Genomic DNA, 19,912 nt, shown 5'->3' with positions numbered 1-19,912 from the left:
ATGTAACACCTCATATCACTTTGCGGCCTCACGCACGGTATTCCCACGGGTGTCGCCTTACCTTAGCCCGGGACCGTTTGCGCCTTTTGGCACACGTATATGACGGTGTCGCTAGCATCCATATGATAAGGAGCCCGGGCTGACATGGCTAGTCGTAAACCCAAAGTGGCACAGACTTACAGGGACAGGCATCCATGACCCAGCATCCGAACGTGTCGGTCATCAGCGAGTGAATCCAGGCTGTAGCACTGGGCTAACAGGACTCCGGTGAACCGGGCTGTAGCAGGCTAACAGGACTCCAGTATTCATCGCGTGACATTTCCCCGAAGGGACAGACACAGGAACGAAGAAGGACACATGCCGGCCAGCCTAAGTGTTCCGGAGCAGTAGCAAGCTACCATGGCTCGGTGAAACACTAGGAGACATTTCCCCGTAAGAGAGGCTACTAAAGATAAACAACTAGATGGTCAGATCCCACACATACCAAGCATTTCAATAGCATACACACAATATGCTCGATATGTGCAAATACAACATGGCATCACAACATGACTCTACAACTCAAGTAATTTATTCATTAGGCTCCGAGGAGCGGGATATTACAAACATGGGTCTCATGACCCAACAATCAGAGCATACAAGTCAAAGCACAAGCGGAAGCTATCATGTCCGAGTACAGACATCTATAAATGAAAAAGGCTGAGAAGCCTGACTATCTACCAGATCCTGCCGGGGCACAAGATCGTAGCTGAGGTAACAAGCTAAACGTCGAAGACCACGCGGAATTACTAGTGAGACTGAGTCTCTCTGCAAAAACATAAAATAGGCAAACGTGAGTACAAATGTACCCAGCAAGACTTACATCAGAACTATCTACATATGCATCATTATCAACAAAGGGATGGTGGGGTTTAACTGCAGCAAGCCAGCTTTGACTCGGTGGCTATCCTAAACTACGACTGCAAGCGACTCTTTTGAGGTGGCGCACACGAGTCCACATATTCACCATATCAATACACCACTATGGATCCGCTCCCGTCTCCCTACGAGAACGTCATCCATAGCACTCACGCTTATCTTGCGCATTTTAAAGTATCCACTTTCACTTGTCTATGAACTGATATAAGCAACCCAGAAGTCCTTTACCGCGGACACGGCTATTCGAATAGATGATGTTAACCCTGCAGGGGTGTACTTCTTCATACATGTTTCCACCACTTAGCGTCTGCACACGACATGTGCTCGGCAGACTTCAAGCGAAAGCCGACGTGGGTGTAGACCACGACCTACCTAGACACTCAAGTCTCTAGTCCAGGTTTATCGCCTATTCGGGTTCCATCCATGAGGAGATCCGGCCGGAGTTTCGCTCACAGCCCCAAACGATGTGAACAGGGTTCCGTGACACCAAACGGGTGCCCGGTTTACCCGGCCACGTGCCTATCGCATCACAGCCCACCCCTACGGTCAGCGCTGTCCACGGCCTCCAGCATACTACAAACACCAGAAACTACTTGCAACTCCTGGACAGAGGACAAGGGTGATTAAGAAGTCGAGCGGGGTCATATTTCAGGGCCCAATGTATGGTAGTAGCTGAGTCATGGATCACAAACACAGAACTCAGTTCCTAAGGACGGCTTCAATGAGACAACCCACCATGTACTCCTACATGGCCTCTCACCGTCACCTTTTACCAAATCGTGTTCACACACTTAGCTCACACACAGTAGGACATGTTCACACACCTCTGATTCATCCCGGATGAATCAGACCTGACTCGACTCTAAGCAGTAGCAGGCATGACAAACAAGCATGAATGAGTAGGCACATCAGGGCTCAAACAACTCCTACTCATGCTAGTGGGTTTCATCTATTTACTGTGGCAATGACAGGTCATGCAAAGGATAAAGGGGTTCAGCTACCGCAGCAAGTAACAAATATGTCGTTGTTGTCCTAATGCAGTAAAAGAGAGCAGGAGCGAGAGAGTGGGATTTTATCGGAATGAACAAGGGGGTTTTGCTTGCCTGGCACTTCTGAAGATAACATTGAGTCTTCGTCAGTGTCAACGATCACATCATCGGTATCACGTCTATCGAGAGGGGACAAATACCGGCAACATAGAAAGGAACACAATCAATGCAATGCACAATATGATGCATGATCATGACATGGCAAAATGAATGTGTTTTGAGCTAATGCAACTAGCAACAGATTAAATGAAGTTGGTTTGAATACAAGATTCAAATTCAAACTCCATATGTGATTATTCAAATGCCATTTAATTGATTTGTGCTAAACAGCAGCTATAAGTTGTTCTAACATGCATGAAAATGGTACAGATGGATTCCTTGAATTTTTCTGATAATTTTTCATATATAATTTATTTAATTTGGAGTTACGGTTAATTTTCTATGATTTATAGAAGTTTATACAATTTTCTGGAATTTCAGAATTAAATTAAATCCAAAAAACATTACTGCGTCAGCATGACGTTGGCATGATGTCAGCAAGTCAACAGGGGCCGGCTCGGGTCAAACCTGACGTGTGGGGTCCACACGTCAGTGACACAGGAGCTAATCCCGATCAAACCCAGCGCTGACTGGTGTTTGACCAGGGGTGGGGCCCACTGTCAGTGGCTGTGGGGGTGTTTAGTGTGGTCATTAGTGCTGACTAACTCAGCGCCACGTCACCCTCGCCGGAGTTACGCCGGCGGCGACCACAGAGCACGGCGGGGGACGCCGGACTTGCGCTAGGGGCATCGGATCGACGCGCCAAGGGCACCAGGAGGTAGCCTGCGCCCGTGCGCATCTAGGGGGACCAACGGGAGGTGCGGGGGTGGCCGGGGTTCGCCGGAGTGGAGCCCGAGGCGGCGGCCGGAGTTCGGCCATGTGCGGGGTTGGGCTGCGGCGCGCTACGAGAGAAACTGATGGTCCAGACGGCATCCGCGGGCCACCAGAAGCGCGCTGGTGCCACGGGTTCGAGCAGAGGGGCTCGGGTCAGGAGAGCTACGCGGCCATGGCGGACGGCGGTGCTCGGGAATGTGGCCGGGGGTGCTACGGCACGGGAACGAGTAAAATGAAGGAGGGAAAACGGAGTGGAGCTCACAGGGGTTGCGACGGTGGCCTCGGGGAGCTCGGGGAGGCACCGGAGCCGACGAATTTGACGAAGATGGCCGGCGGTCCCGAGGTTGAAGAAGACATCGAGGGCGGTGTTGCGGCACGTCTGGGGCCTCATGGCTCGTTGAGGAGGTAGAGGGAGGACCGGCGGAGCTTCCTGGGGCGTCGGTGAGGCTAGGGGTGGCCGGTGGCCATGGGTACGGCGACGATGACGGCGAGCTCCGCTCGGTGGTGTGCGCGGGAGGGAAGCAGAGGAGGGAACGGGGTCCAGGGGAAGAGAGGGGAGGTGCAGGGGGCGAGGGGGAGTGCGTGGCTCCCTCGGGTGCCTCCAGCGGCGAGCAGGTAAGCAGGAGGTGGCCGGAGCGTGCGCGCGCGCGTCGGGCACACGCCCTCCTGCCTACTGGCAGGAGGTTGAAGACGATGGCGACCACGGTGGGCTGGGCCGCACAGTGCTGGACCAGCACAGGAGCTGGGCCGGCTCTGGTGGGCTGCACGGGTGAGGCCAGGTAAGTCCAGGTAAGTTTCTGTTCTTTTTATTTAATTCTGTTCTGTTTTTCTTTTTATTTAATTCTTTTGCCATTGTTTTGAATTTAAAAATAATTCAAACAATGCCAAAGCTCCTCTGAATATTTTTATTTTGCTAGATGGACTTTTCCAAAAGCTCATAAAATATTTCAGGGATATTTGAAATTATATTCTAATTATATGAATATAATTCAAATTCAAATAGCTAATGAATTAAATTCAAAGTCCCAAAAATAAATCCTTAAAAATGTTCAATATTTTGGTTGGGACCAGAACCCTTACCAAAAATTATCAAACATTTAAGAAGAGCATTTTGGAGCAATGAATGAGATTTCTAGGGTTTTTGCCCCTCTTTTATTTATGTTTTTGAGGCTTCCAAAATTCCTCAGTTCAAATTTTCAGAATTTAAACATGATGCACACATGAGCTAGCCTAGAGCACTACCAGCAGCTAGGGATGTGACACCAGCACTAAAATATATTCCGAGTGAAGAGCAATGTTCACTCGAAACCAGTTGCAAACATATTCAACGGCAAAACCAAGTTCAGATAGCATCCTACGGATCCAGAAGTGCTCAGGCATCAAGCTTGTCAGAGTTTAACCGGTTACAAAATCACTCGGCATCTCGAGGAAAATTTAAGGCAGGGCATAGAAGTTTTTTTCTCACTCCTCAGGCGGAGGACTAGAAGGCGCGACAAACTCGTCCAGGTTGATTCCATCTGCAATCCGAGTGGCAGCGGCAATGAAGGTCTCCATGAAAGATCGGAAGTCATGCTTCTTGGTATTGGCCACCTTGAGGGATGCCAGCTTGTCCTCCCGCGCATCCTTGCAGTGAACACGGACAAGAGACAGAGCAACATTGGCACCACACCTGGCAGAAGACTTCTTCCATTCATGTACTCGACCTGGAACTTCATTCAGTCGAGTCATCAGAGACTCGAGGTCATTCTGGAGCGTTTCCCCCGGCCAGAGAGTTGTGTCGATCCGCGACGTCGCAACCTTCAGTCGAGCAAGATAGTCCACCACGCCGGCAACGCGAGACTCTAGTCAGAGCACGTTCATGGCAGCTTCATCTTTCACAGGAGAGTTGATGGAGTCCAAGCCTATCTCCACTCGGCTAGTCTCTTCTTCAAAGTTTTGGCAGAATTTTGTAAACACAATCCAAGGATAAGCTAGCAGTCCTACAATAAGTCAACGATTACAAGTCAGTCGGATATAAGGGGTTACCTTCGAGCATGAGGAATAACTTCTTGGCGAGCCCTCCCAGATAAGCCTCTAAGTCGTTCTTCTTTCCCACCAGTTCGCTAGCCTTGTCGCTCAGAGCAATCTTGTCATTCTTCAGTCGGCTCGCCTCCTTGTTGGCCGCATCCAGAGCAGCTTTCAGATTGGCGTTTTCCTCTTCAAGTTTACCGACTGAAGTCAACTTTTCCTCCGCAAGCTTGGTCTTGTCTGAAGCCGTTTTCTGTGCCTCGGCAAGGTCAAGATCCTTCTTCTTCAGAGCCTCCTTCAGTTTTTCTACAAAGTGACAATGAGGTCAGAATCAAGAATGGGCAAAAAAAAGTAAGGCCAGTCATCAGGATTCTCACCAAACATACCTTTTGCTTCCTCCTTCGCCTTCATGAAGTTCTCCTGGACAAGCTTCAAGTCAAGTTCGAGATGGATATGTTTGTTCTCCAACTCGGTATAACGAGCCACAAGCTCGCATGATTTCTGTGAAAAGTCAGTCGACAGACATCAAAGATAGGTCACTTCCGAGTGACAAAGAGAAAAAATCGTAGCATCTCTAAGACTACGGGTGAATCAAAATATTCAACAGTAGTCTCGGGGACTACACCCAGTGGGTGCACTCAGCGTGCCCCCACTGGTTCTACCAACTCGGTTCGATCAGTCGACCAAAAGAGACAGAAAGTTATGATCCTAAACCATAGCTCGCTGCCGGCAGTCAGCCATATATGCTATCATCAAAAAAAAGGAGAGATGTTCTTCAGACCATAGTCGACAGCCAGCAGTCAACCATGGTCTCGGGGACTACACCCAGTGGGTGCACTCAGCGTGCCCCCACCGGTTCCATGATTCCATTCGACCAGACCGAGTGGAGAAAGTAAAGTGAGGAAGTTCAAAGTATAAAGACTATAGTCGACTGCCAGCAGTCCACCATAGTCTCGGGGACTACACCCAGTGGGTGCACTCAGCGTGCCCCCACCAATCCAAAAATTCAATCGACGCACCCAGTGGGCGTACAGATACTAATATCTTCAGAAAGAAAAGTTTTCAGGTACCATATCCTAACAGAACAAGTGGCGATCAGCTAACCTGGACATTGCTCTGAAGAGCTGAGCTTGCATCATAAGCTGCTTGGTTGGCGTCTCGGATCGCCTTCACCTGCTCCATCATGACCCCCGCCTGGCGTATAGCTTCCTTAGCAGCACCTGCTTGGTCCTTTGGGACGTGGTGTGTGGAGAAGAGGGAAGGCGGATCAGCACTCAACGACGAAGAGTGGGCACTCGTCAGCGGCACCGCAAAAGACACAGTAGCCCGAGTGACGTTGCCTCCCTCCGGAACCAGCGTCTTAGGTGCTGATACAACCTGAGCAATCTTGCCGGCAGACGTCTTCCTGTTCCTCCTTTGCCTCAGCGGCTGCTCATCGTCATCATCGGGGAGATCAATGACATGAGGTGAGGCTACAAGAAAGATTCAAAGTTAAAAATGAAGATCTCTTCAGCATCTTCCATTTCATGGTCCTCGTTCCTGGCTGAGGTCTCGGAGGTAGCAGCACTACAAATCCCAGAAATCAGTCGGTTAGCTAACAAGTCGACCAAGAGTTTACTCATGCCAAACAACAAAACACAAGTTCTACTATTAGCTGGAAATAGTGGGAATCGCCATCCTCATCTTCGGTAGGGCCTTCGTCGGCTTTGACGACGTCGCTCGGGGTTGCTTCGACGCTTTCTCAGTCGGCGCCGAAGAGGTCATCCAAGGGCGTTTAGTCGACTGCCCAGCAGGCACAGTCGCTTTGCCACACTCGACTGCGGGGTCATGGGCGAGCTTGGATCGCCTTTCAGTGCGAGGAGGGTCGACTTCTTCCTCCTCTTCCTCCTCCTCCTCTTCACCAGATCTGTCGTCTTCTTCATCTTCCTCACCGTCAGATTGCCACTCCTCTTGACTTTCACCTCCGCTCCCCTCCTCCTCCTCGATCTGTTCTCTCGCCCCATTGGGCATCGAGTACATCTCAGTAGTGACCTAGAAGTCAATAAACAAGACAAAAGGTCAGTCGACTGAATTCTAGCAAAACAGAATGAAGGAAGCAGGATTACAGTCGGAGATATATAATTGGACCTTGTCTAGCTCATACGATTGGTCGAGTGGTGGGATCCTCCTCGCTCCTCGGGGGTTATCTTTGTTCCCCGTGATAGCAGTCATCCACCTCTCCAGTGTAGCATCGTCGACCTCCTCCGGGTGGAACCGAGTGGTGTCTTCAGTACTAGAGTACATCCACATCGGATGGCCTCGATATTGAAGTGGCTAAATGTGCCGTCGAAGGAAAACCTCCAGAAGATCCATGCCAGTCACCCCGTCACGGATGAGCTGGACTACTCGCTCGACCAGCACCTTGACCTGATCCTTCTCCTCCGGGACCACCTTTAGAGACGACGGCTTGCTCACTCAATCCATAGAGAAAGGAGGGAGCCCAGTCGACTGCACAGGCGTCGACTGGTCTTGGCAGTAGAACCAGGTCGACTGCCACCCTCGGACCGACTCAGGAAGGACCATGGCTGGAAAAGCACTTTTACTCCTCATTTGAACCCCAAGACCCCCACACATCTGAATCACTTGGGGTTTCTCGTCACTCGGATCGGCCTTTTTCACCGTCTGGGAGTGACGGGTGAAAATGTGTTTGAAAAGGCCCCAATGGGGTCGACAACTTAAGAAATTCTCACACAAGGACATGAAAGCTGCGAGATACACTATGGAGTTGGGTGTGAAGTGGTGGAGTTGAGCCCCAAAGATGTTTAGAAATCCCCGAAAGAAAGGGTGGGGCGGCAAAGAAAATCCGCGGTCAACATGGGTGGCCAAGAGGATGCACTCACCCTCCTGAGGCTGCGGCTGCCACTCCTTCCCCGGGAGCCTCGCTGATCCATGAGGGATCAGTCCTTCGTTGGCCAGGTCGTCAAGGTCCTTCTGACGGATCATCGAGCGGATCCAGTCGCCCTGGATCCAGCCCTGCGGAAGGCCAGCCCTTGACGAGGATCCGCCCCGACTGGTCGCCCATCCCTTCACCTTCGCCGTTGCCTTCTTTGCCCGCTCCAAAGCCGCCGTCTTCTCCTTCACCATCGTCGCCGGCGAAGCGCGCAAGGAGAAGTAATGCGGGGATGGAGGCGAGCGCAGCGGACGAGTTTGAGGAAGAGGGAGAGGGGAATGAGGGTGCACTGTTCAAAAAAACCCCCGTCCGGTGCCTTATATGGGGTTGCTTCCGAGTGACTGACTGGTAGGCCCGGACGATCCTGTCAAATCCAACAACAGTCGCGCGCGCGATACGTGGCAAAAAAGGTGGCACAAAGATCGAGGCGTCCCTGCCTTATCCCATCCGAGTACCGCGGTCTCCTCCGCCTCGCGCGCTTCCCGAAGTTCAGATCCCGCTAAATCCGCGAACGACAGAACAACTTGTCAGACTGGAGATTTCCTCCGATCCGTCGCTCGGAAATCTTCAAGTACAGAAAAGTCACTCGACAGATACAAAGAATGGATCAAGACGACTGAAAAAGAAGTTGGTGCCGTCACCTAAGGTCATTGATCCCGAGCAAGACATACTCATAGCACAAAAAACGGGTTGAAAGAATTCTCAACTCCTTCCTCACTCAAATCTCGATCCATTCCGGGGCTAATGATGAAGCTATGTACCTAGGGTAGGGTCATGGACCTATCCAAGATACCCTCCCCAAGGACATCTCTAGAAGAAACTACCTTTCAGTCGACTTGGAAGGATTTCACTCGACGGACTCGAAGACACTCGACCATGAAGCCACTGACTCGACCACCAGGAGATCTAGAGTCACTCTACGCACAAACGGTCTGTCATTAAGTAGTCTTTATGGTCAGAATAGCATTTTATGTAAGGCGTTACCAGTAATGCCAGGCCTTAATGTACTTTAAACCCTGCATAACTAAGGGCGGGAGGGGTCTGGCGAACTCTATATAAGCCACCCCCTCCTCAGTGTAAAGGGTTCGCACCCCTGTAACTCATACGCATATAATCCAGTCGACTGCCTCCGGGCTCCGAGACGTAAGGCTATTACTTCCTCCGAGAAGGGCCTGAACTCGTAAATCTCTTGCGTATACAACTACTCCATAGCTAGGATCTTGACCTACCCCCCAATTCTACTGTCAGGTTTAGAACCATGACACCCACCCCTCCTGGGCGCGCCCCTGTCTCCTGGGCCCCACAGGCGGCCAACGACGTACTTCTTCCTCCTATATATACCTACGTACCCCGAAAACATCCAGGGAGCCAACGAAACATAATTTCCACCACCGTAACCTTCTTTATCTGCGAGATCTCATCTTGGAGCCTTCGTCGGTTCTCCGCCGGAGGGGGAATCGACCAAGGAGGGCTTCTACATCAACACCATAGCCCCTCTGATGAGTTGTGAGTAGTTTACGACAGACCTTCGGGTCCATAGTTATTAGCTAGATGGCTTCTTCTCTCTTTTTGGACCTCAATACAATGTTCTCCCCCTCTCTTGTGGAGATCTATTCGATGTAAACTCTTTTTGCGGTGTGTTTGTTGAGATCCAATGAATCGTGGGTTTATGATCAAGTTTATCTATGACAAATATTTGAATCTTCCCTGAATTCTTTTATGTATGATTGAGTTATCTTTGCAAGTCTCTTCGAATTAACAGTTTGGTTTGGCCTACTAGATTGATCTTTCTTGCCATGGGAGAAGTGCTTAGCTTTGGATTCAATCTTGCGGTGTCCTTACCCAGTGACAGAAAGGGTTGCAAGGCATGTATTGTATTGTTGCCATCAAGGGTAAAAAGATGGGGTTTATATAATATTGCTTGAGTTTATCCCTCTACATCATGTCATCTTTCTTAATGCGTTACTCTGTTCTTATTAACTTAATACTCTAGATTCATGCTGTATAGCGGTCGATGTGTGGAGTAATAGTAGTAGATGCAGGCAGAAGTCGGTCTACTTGTCACGGACGTGATGCCTATATACATGATCATGCCTAGATAATCTCATAATTATTCGCTTTTCTATCAATTGATCGATAGTAATTTGTTCACCCACCATAATACTTATGTTATCTTGAGAGAAGCCACTAGTGAAACCTATGGCCCCCGGGTCTATCTTTTATCATATAAGCTTTCAATCTACTTTTATTTGCATCTATATTATAAAAGAACAAAAAAAAATATTTATCTTATTATATTATCTCTATCAGATCTCACATTCGCAAGTGGCCGTGAAGGGATTGACAACCCCTTTATTGCGTTGGTTGTGAGTTCTTTGTTTGTTTATGTAGGTGCATGGGACTTTTGAGAAGCCTCCTACTGGATTGATACCTTGGTTCTCAAAAACTGAGGGAAATACTTATGTTACTCTGCTGCATCACCCTTTCCTCTTCAAGGAAAACCAACGCAAGCTCAAGACGTAGCAAGAAGGATTTCTGGCGCCGTTGCCGGGGAGATCTTCGCTCAAGTCAAGACATACCAAGTACCCATCACAAACTCATCTCCCTCGCATTTACATTATTTGCCATTTGCCTCTCGTTTTCCTCTCCCCCACTTCACCCTTGCCGTTTTATTCGCCCTCTCTTTCCCAATCTTCTCCTCTCTTTTTCGCTTGCCTTTTTCTGTTTGCTTGTGTATTGGATTACTTGTTGCCATGGCGCAAGATAACATCAAATTGTGTGATTTCTCCAATACCAATAATAATGATTTCCTTAGTACTCCGATTGCTCCTCTTAATGATGTTGAGTCTTGTGAAATCAATACTACTTTGCTGAATCTTTTTATGAAAGATCAATTCGCCGGCCTTCCTAGTGAAGATGTCGCTACTCATCTAAACAACTTTGTTGATTTGTGTGATATGCAAAAGAAGAAAGATACGGATAATGATATTGTTAAATTGAAGTTATTTCCGTTTTCACTTAGAGATCGTGCTAAAGTTTGGTATTCGTCTTTGCCTAAAAATAGTATTGATTCTTGGAACAATTGCAAAGATGCTTTTATCTCTAAGTATTTTCCTCCCGCTAAGTTTATCACTCTTAGGAACGATATTATGAATTTTAAACAACTTGATCATGAGCATGTTGCCCAATCTTGGGAAAGAATAAAATTGATGCTTCGTAATTGCCCTACTCATGGTTTGAATTTATGGATGATCATACAAAAAATTTATGCTGATTTGAACTTTGCTTCTAGAAATCTTTTAGATTCGGCCGCGGGAGGCACGTTTATGGAAATCACGTTAGGAGATGCTACGAAACTTCTTGATAATATTATGGCTAATTCTTCTCAATGGCACACCGAAAGATTTACTAGTAAAAAAGTGCATGCTATAGAAGAAATCAATGTTTTGAGTGGAAAGATGGATGAACTTATGAAGTTGTTTACTACTAAAAATACTCCTCTTGATCCCAATGATATGCCTTTGTCTACTTTGATTGAGAATACTAATGAATCTATGGATGTGAATTTTTTTGGTAGGAATAGTTTTGGAAACAATGCTTATAGAGGAAACTTTAATTCTAGACCGTTCCCTAGTAATTCCTCTAATAATTATGGAAATTCCTACAATAATTCTTATGGTAATTTTAATAAGATGCCCTCTGATTTTGAGAATAGTGTGAAATAATTTATGATTTATCAAAAGAATTTTAATGCCTTTCTTGAAGAAAAATTGCTCAAAGTTGATGATTTGACTAGGAACGTTGATAGAGTTTTGCTTGATGTTGATTCTCTTAAACTTAGATCTACTCCTCCTAAGCATGATATCAATGAGTCTCTCAAAGCCATGAGAATTTCCATTGATGAGTGCAAGGAAAGACCTGCTAGATTGTGTGCTAAGAAAGATTGCTTGTAAAGGCGTGTTCTTCTAGTTTCAATGAAAATAATGATGAAGATCTTAAAGTTATTGATGTGTCTCCTATTAGATCTTTGTTTTGCAATATGAATCTTGATAATAATGGGACTGGAGATGAGTCAACTTTAGTTAGAAGGCGTCCAAGAATTCGGAGTTTTTAGATCTTGATGCTAAATTTGGTAAAAGTGGGATTGGAGAGGTCATGACTTTAAATAGTATTGAACCCACTATCTCGGATTTCAAGGAATTTGATTATGATAATTGTTCTTTAGAAAGTTGTATTTCCTTGTTGCAACCCGTTGTTAATTCTCCTCATGCTTATAGTCAAAATAAAGCTTTTACCAAACATGTCGTTGCTGCCTTGATGCAATCTTATGATGAAAAACTTAATTTGGAAGTTTCTATACCTAGAAAACTTAATGATGAGTGGGAACCTACCATAAAGATTAGAATTAAAGATCATGAGTGTTTTGCTTTGTGTGATTTTTGTGCTAGTGTTTCCATGATTCCGAAAACTTTATGTGATATTCTAGGTTTCCATGGTCTTGATGATTGCTCTTTAAATTTGCACCTTGCGGATTCCACCATTAAAAAGCCAATGGGAAGGATCAATGATGTTCTCATTGTTGCAAATAGAAATTTGGTGCCCATAGATTTCATCGTTCTTGATATAGATTGCAATCTTTCTTGCCCTATTATTCTTGGTAGACCTTTCCTTAGAATGATTGACGCGATTATTGATATGAAGGAAGGGAACATTAGATTCCAATTTCCTTTAAAGAAAGGCATGGAGCACTTTCCAAGAAAGAAAGTCAAATTACCTCATGAATCTATCATGCGAGCTACTTATGAATTGAGTGTCAAAGATAGCACTACTTAGATCTATCTTCGCTTTTATGCCTAGCTAGGGGCGTTAAACGATAGCGCTAGTTGGGAGGCAACCCAATTTTATTTGTGTTCTTTTGTTTTTGTTTCTGTTTAGTAATAAATTTTGCATCTACCTTCTGTTTAGATGTGTTTTTATATGTTTTAATTAGTGTTTGTGCCAAGTAGAACCTATAGGATAACCTATGATGATAGTTGATTTGATTCTGCTGAAAAACAGAAACTTTGCATGCAAAAAATAGTTTTGTTAAATCATAGAAACGTGCTTTTGCGTTGATTCTTTTTGCGGCTGATCAATAGACAAATTGTTCAGGAATTCCTATTTTGGTAGGGTTTTTAGAGTTCCAGAAGTTTGCGTTAGCTATAGATTGCTACAGACTATTCTGTTTTTGACAGATTCTGTTTTTCGTGTGTTGTTTTCTTACTTTGATGCATCTATGGCTAGTAAAATAGTTTATAAACCATAGAGAAGTTGGAATACAGTAGGTTTAACACCAAAATAAATAAAGAATGAGTTCATTACAGTACCTTATGTGGTGGTTTTGTTTTCTTTCACTAACGGAGCTTATGAGATTTCCTGTTGAGTTTTGTGTTGTGAAGTTTTCAAGTTTTGGGTAATGCTTTGATGGACTATGGAATAAGGAGTGTCAAAAGCCTAAGCTTGGGGATGCCCATGGCACCCCAAGATATTCAAGAATAGCCAAAAGCCTAAGCTTGGGGATGCCCCGGGAAGGCATCCCCTCTTTCATCTTCGTTCATTGGTAACTTTACTTGGAGCTATATTTTTATTCGCCACATGATATGTGTTTTTCTTGGAGCGTCGTGTATTATATTAGTCTTTGCTTTTTAGTTTTCCACAATCATCCTTGCTGTACACACCTTTTGGGATAAGCCTACTTGATTAGAATTTATTAGAATATGCTATGTGCTTCACTTATATCTTTTGATCTTGATAGGTTTTGCTCTAGTGCTTCACTTATATCTTTTAGAGCACGGCGGTGGCTTAATTGTGTAGAAATTGCTAGTCTCTCATGCTTCACTTATATTATTTTGAGAGTCTTTTAGAACAGCATGTTATTTGCTATGGTTATAAAATTGGTCCTAGAATGGTAGGCATCCAAGTTGGGTATAATAAAAATTATCATAGGAAGTGAATTGGATGCTATGATCAATTTGATACTTGATAATTGTTTTGAGATATGGAGGTAGTGATATTAAAGTCATGCTAGTTAGGTGATTATGAATTTAAAGAATGCTTGTGTTAAAGTTAGCAAGTCCCGTAGCATGCACGTATGGTTAAAGTTGTGTAACAAATTTGAAACATGAAGTGTACCTGCCTTGTGCATCCTTATGAGTGGCGGCCGGGGACGAGCGATGGTCTTTTCCTACCAATCTATCCCTCTAGGAGCATGCGCGTAGTGCTTGAGTTTTGATGACTTCTAAATTTTTGCAATAAGTATATGGGTTCTTTTGACTAATGTTGAGTCCATGGATTATACGCACTTTTACCTTTCCATCATTGCTAGCCTCTTCGGTACCGTGCATTGCCCTTTCTCACCTTGAGAGTTGGTGCAAACTTCGTTGGTGCATCCAAACCCCGTGATATGATACGCTCTATCACACATAAACCTCCTTATATCTTCCTCAAAACAGCCACCATACCTACGTATTATGACATTTCCATAGCCATTCCGAGATATATTGCCATGCAACTTTCCATCGTTCCGTTCATCATCATCATGACATACTTTACTTTTGTCATATTGCCATTGCATGATCATGTAGTTGACATCGTATTTGTGGCAAAGCCACCATGCATAATTTTTCATACCTGTCACTCTTGATTCATTCCACCATCACGGTACACCGCCGGAGGCATTCATATAAAGTCATATCTTGTTCTAGTTTCGAGTTGTAATTCATGTGTTGTAATCAATAGAAGTGTGATGATCATCATTATTAGAACATTGTGCTGGAAGAAAAAAAACAAAGGCCAAAAGAAAAAAAAGGCCAAATAAAAAAAATAAAAAAAGGAAAAAAGGAAAAAAAGAAAAGGAAAAAATAAATAAATAAAAGGGGCAATGTTACTATCTCTTTTTCCACACTTGTGCTTCTAAGTAGCACCTTGCTTTTCATATAGTGAGTCTCATATGTTGTCACTTTCATATACTAGTGGGAATTTTTCATTATAGAACTTGGCTTGTATATTCCTACGATGGGCTTCCTCAAATGCCCTAGGTCTTTGTGAATAAGCAAGTTGGATGCACACCCACTAGTTTTCTTTTTGTTGAGCATTCATTTATACCTCTAGTGCATCCGTTGCATGGCAATCCCTGCTCCTCATGTTGACATCAATTGATGGACATCTCCATAGCCCGTTGATTATCCTCGTCAATGTGAGACTTTCTCCTTTTTTGTCTTTCACATAAACCCCATCATCATATTCCATTCCACCCATAGTGCTATATCCATGGCTCACGCTCATGTATTGCGTGAAGGTTGAAAATGTTTGAGATTATTTAAGTACGAAACAATTTCTTGGCTTGTCATCGGGGGTGTAGAATTTGGGAACACCTTTGTGTGACGAAAATGAAGCGTAGCCTAACTATATGATTTTGTAGGGATGAACTTTCTTTAGCCATGTTATTTTGAGAAAACATGATTGCTTTGATTAGTATGCTTGAAGTGTTGTTACTATTTCTTTTATCAATATGAACCTTTATTTTGAATCATTTGGATATGAACATTCATGCCACAATAAAGAAAATTACATTGAGAATTATGCTAGGTAGCATTCCACATCAAAAAAATCTGTTTTTATCATTTACCTACTCGAGGACGAGCAGGAATTAAGCTTGGGGATGCTAGATACGTCTCCAATGTATCTATAATTTTTGATTGTTCCATGCTATTATATTACCCCTTTTGGATGTTTATGGGCTTTATTTTATACATTTATATCATTTTTGGGACTAACCTACTAACCGGAGGCCCATCCTGTATTGCTGTTTTTTTGCCTATTTCAGTATTTCGAAGAAAAGGAATATCAAATAGAGTCCAAACGGAATGAAACGTTTGGGAGCGTGATTTTTGGAACGAACGTGATCCGGAGAACATGGAGTGCAAGTCAAGCAGCGAACGAGGCGGCCACGAGATAGGAGGGCGCGCCCACCCCTCCTGGGCGCGCCAACCCCTCTTGGGCGTGGCCCCTGTCTCCTGGGCCCCACAGGCAGCCACCGACGTACTTCTTCCCCCTATATATACCTACATACCCGAAAACATCCAGGGAGCCAACGAAACACAATTTCCACCACCGTAACCTTCTGTATCCGTGAGATCCCATCTTGGAGCCTTCGCCGGTGCTGCTGCTGAGGGGGAATCGACCACGGAGGGCTTCTACATCAACACCATAGCCTCTCCGATGAGTTGTGAGTAGTTTACCACAGACCTTCGGGTCCATAGTTATTAGCTAGATGGCTTGTTCTCTCTTTTTGGATCTCAATACAATGTTCTCTCCCTCTCTTGTGGAGATCTATTCGATGTAAACTCTTTTTGCGGTGTGTTTGTCGAGATCCGATGAATTGTGGGTTTATGATCAAGTTTATCTATGAGAAATATTTGAATCTTCTCTGAATTCTTTTATGTATGATTGAGTTATCTTTGCAAGTCTCTTCGAATTATCAGTTTGGTTTGGCCTACTAGATTGATCTTTCTTGCCATGGGAGAAGTGCTTAGTTTTAGGTTCAATCTTGCGGTGTCCTTACCCAGTGACAGAAAGGGTTGTAAGGCACGTATTGTATTGTTGTCACCGAGGATAAAAAGATGGGGTTTATATCATATTGCTTGAGTTTATCCTTCTACATCATGTCATCTTTCTTAATGCGTCACTCTGTTCTTATGAACTTAATACTCTAGATGCATGCTGGATAGCGGTCGATGTGTGGAGTAATAGTAGTAGATGCAGATAGGAGTCGGTCTACTTGTCACGGACGTGATTCCTATATACATGATCATGCCTAGATAATCTCATAATTATTCGCTTTTCTATTAATTGCTCGACAGTAATTTGTTCACCCACCGTAATACTTATGCTATCTTGAGAGAAGTCACTAGTGAAACCTATGGCCCCCGGGTCTATCTTTTATCATATAAGCTTTCAATCTACTTTTATTTGCATATTTACTTTTTGCATGTATATTATAGAATATCAAAAATATATTTATCTTATCATATTATCTCTATCAGATCTCACTTTCGCAAGTGGTCGTGAAGGGATTGACAACCCCTTTATTGCGTTGGTTGCGAGTTCTTTGTTTGTTTGTGTAGGTGCGTTGGACTTTTGAGGAGCCTCCTACTGGATTGGTACCTTGGTTCTCAAAAACCGAGGGAAATACTTACGCTACTCTGCTGCATCACCCTTTCCTCTTCAAGGAAAACCAACGCAAGCTCAAGACATAGCAGGGTTATGATAGGCTTGGCGGGCCAACGTAAAAACTCAGTCACTCTTATGGAGATGAAACACAAAAGATTTTTGTTGGGGCGTAACCCTCTTAGTACCGCGCCACATCAGAACCCGGGTGTGGTGTCGAAAAGGGCGCGGTAGTATGGCTAACCAAGCTTTTCAACCATATTTTCGGGCAAACAAGATGCCAGAAGAATGGAGGCGGAGTATATTAGTACCAATTCTCAAGAACAAAGAGGATGTTCAGAGTTGTAGTAATTACCGTGAAATTAAGCTGATGAGCCATACAATGAAGCTATGGTAGAGAGTCATTGAGCACCTCTTAAGAGGAATGACAAGTGTGACCAAAAATCTGTTTGGTTTCATGACTGGGAGGTCGACCATAGAAGCCATTTTCTAGGTATGACAACTTATGGAGAGATACAAGGAGCAAAAGAAGGACTTGCATATGGTGTTCATTGATTTGGAGAAGGCCTATGATAAGATACCGCGGAATGCCATGTGGTGGGCCTTGGAGAAACACAAAGTCCCAGCAAAGTATATAGTCCTTCATCAAGGACATGTACGATAATATTGTGACAAGTGTTCGAACAAGTGATGTCGACACTAATGACTTTCGATTAAGGTAGGACTGCATCAGGGGACAACTTTGAGCCCTTATGTTTTTGACTTGGTGATGGATGAGGTCACAAGGGATATACAACAAGATATCCCATGGTGTATGCTCTTTGTGGATGATGTGGTGCTAGTTGACGATAGTCGGACAAGGGTGAATAGGAAGTTAGAGTTATGGAGACAAACCTTGGATTCGAAAGGGCTAGGCTTAGTAGAACTAAAATCGAGTACATGATGTGCGGTTTCAGTACTACTAAGCGCGGGGAGGAGGTTAGCCTTGATGGGCAGGTGGTGCCCCAAAAGGACACCTTTCGATATTTAGGGTTAATGTTGCAGAAGGATGGGGGTATTGATGAAGATGTGAACCATTGAATCAAAGCCGGATGGATGAAGTGGCACCAAGCTTCTGGCATTCTCTGTGACAAGAGAGTGCCACAAAAGCTAAAAGGCAAGTTTTACAGGATGACGGTCTGACCTGCAATGTTGTATGGCGCTGAGTGTTGGCCGACTAAAAGGCGACATGTTCAACAGTTAGATGTGGCAGAGATGCGTATGTTGAGATGGATGTGTGGCCACACGAGGAAGGATCGAGTCCGGAATGATGATATACGAGATAGAGTTGGAGTAGCATCAATTGAGGAGAAACTTGTCCAACATCGTCTAAGATGGTTTGGGCATATCCAGCGCAGGCTTGCAGAAACTCTAGTGCATAGCAGACGGCTAAAGCTTGCGGAGAATGTCAACAGAGGTCGGGGTAGACCGAATTTTACATGGGAGGAGTACGTTCAGAGAGATCTGAAGGATTGGAGTATCACCAAAGAACTAGCTATGGACTGGGGGTGCGTGGAAGCTTACTATCCATGTGCCAGAACCATGAGTTTGTCACGAAATCTTATTAATTTCACCTCTAGCCTATCCCAACTTGTTTGGGACTATAGACTTTGTTGTTGTTGTTGTTGTTGTTGTTGTTGTTATATATTTGTACAACAAACTGTGATTTGTCCTATAAGACAATTACTACTATTTACAGTAAGTTAATTAGTACTACATCTACTTCTAAGTATAAGTGCTTTTGCCAGTTTAAATTGAATTGACAAAACATCTTATATTTTGGAACGGTGTGTATTTTTTCGGCAAAAAATAGTTAATTCACCTCTCGAATAATCAAATTTGTGCAACATGAACGGACAAGTGAGTTCATGTAAACTATTGGGTCTTGCATATCCTATAGCATGCAAATCAAATATGCATGTGGGCTTAGCTCGCTCAAGTGGAACTGCGCGTCATGCATGCATGTTGTTGTGGCGAGTGGTAACGACAAGGGGGAGATTAGGCGGCCAATGAATCAAGGAACAATTCAAACTCGTTCGGTCGTGCATCTTCACGGACTACAACCACTTTGCATCATAGCTAAGGCACCGGCGGCGCCACATCTGGTTTGACGCTCTCGTCTTGTGGCCGTGCTCCGGTAAGGCGGGTTACCCGGGCCGTGTTCGCTAAGCGTCGTTTCATTAAGATATCCATGCCATGCCTTAGGATCTCAATAACCCAGATTCTTTTAGTTCACCGAAAGTTTTCTTATTCCATTATCTCTGATACACGTATCCCAATCCATAGCCTATTGCCGGCGGAAGACAAGCTGTGATGTTGGACAACGACGAACGGATATCATATGCCTTGGAGGCTAATTGTAGTCTCATATTAGAGTTTGACGAAAACGTACATACATAGAATATTCAACAGCGGCATGTATGGACTGAGGAAAACACTAGTGTCAATTAAGAGCATCTCCAATAGGCGCTCAAAAAGAGCTCCGCGCATTAAAAAATCGTTTTTTGGCGCCGAACAGCTACAACAGAAGCTGTAGCACTAAAAGTTTTTTGGCGCGCGCTGAAAAATGTTATCGCGCGCAACATATTTTGGGCTCTGGATTTCGCGCACTTCACAATTTGCACTGTGTGCTTTTTGGGCGCGTGTTTTTGGGCGTCTGCTACAGTGGCGCGCTATAGCTTCTATTGGGCGAGAAATTTTTGTGCGTCCGTTGGAGATGCTCTAACTAAACTGGATTATATTTTCTTGATTTTTGAGACGGGTTCATTTTTCATAAGGATTATATTTGCCTGGTGTTCAACCAGCCTTACCAATATGTTTTAAGACAGAACTCTGAACTTCAAAACATTATACTGCACACCAGGACAGGATTTGTAGCACACAGGGAGGG

This window comes from Triticum dicoccoides, chromosome 7B, assembly GCF_002162155.2.
Source record: "Triticum dicoccoides isolate Atlit2015 ecotype Zavitan chromosome 7B, WEW_v2.0, whole genome shotgun sequence".
NCBI lineage: Eukaryota > Viridiplantae > Streptophyta > Magnoliopsida > Poales > Poaceae > Triticum > Triticum dicoccoides.
Note: the sequence above shows the minus strand (reverse complement) of the source record.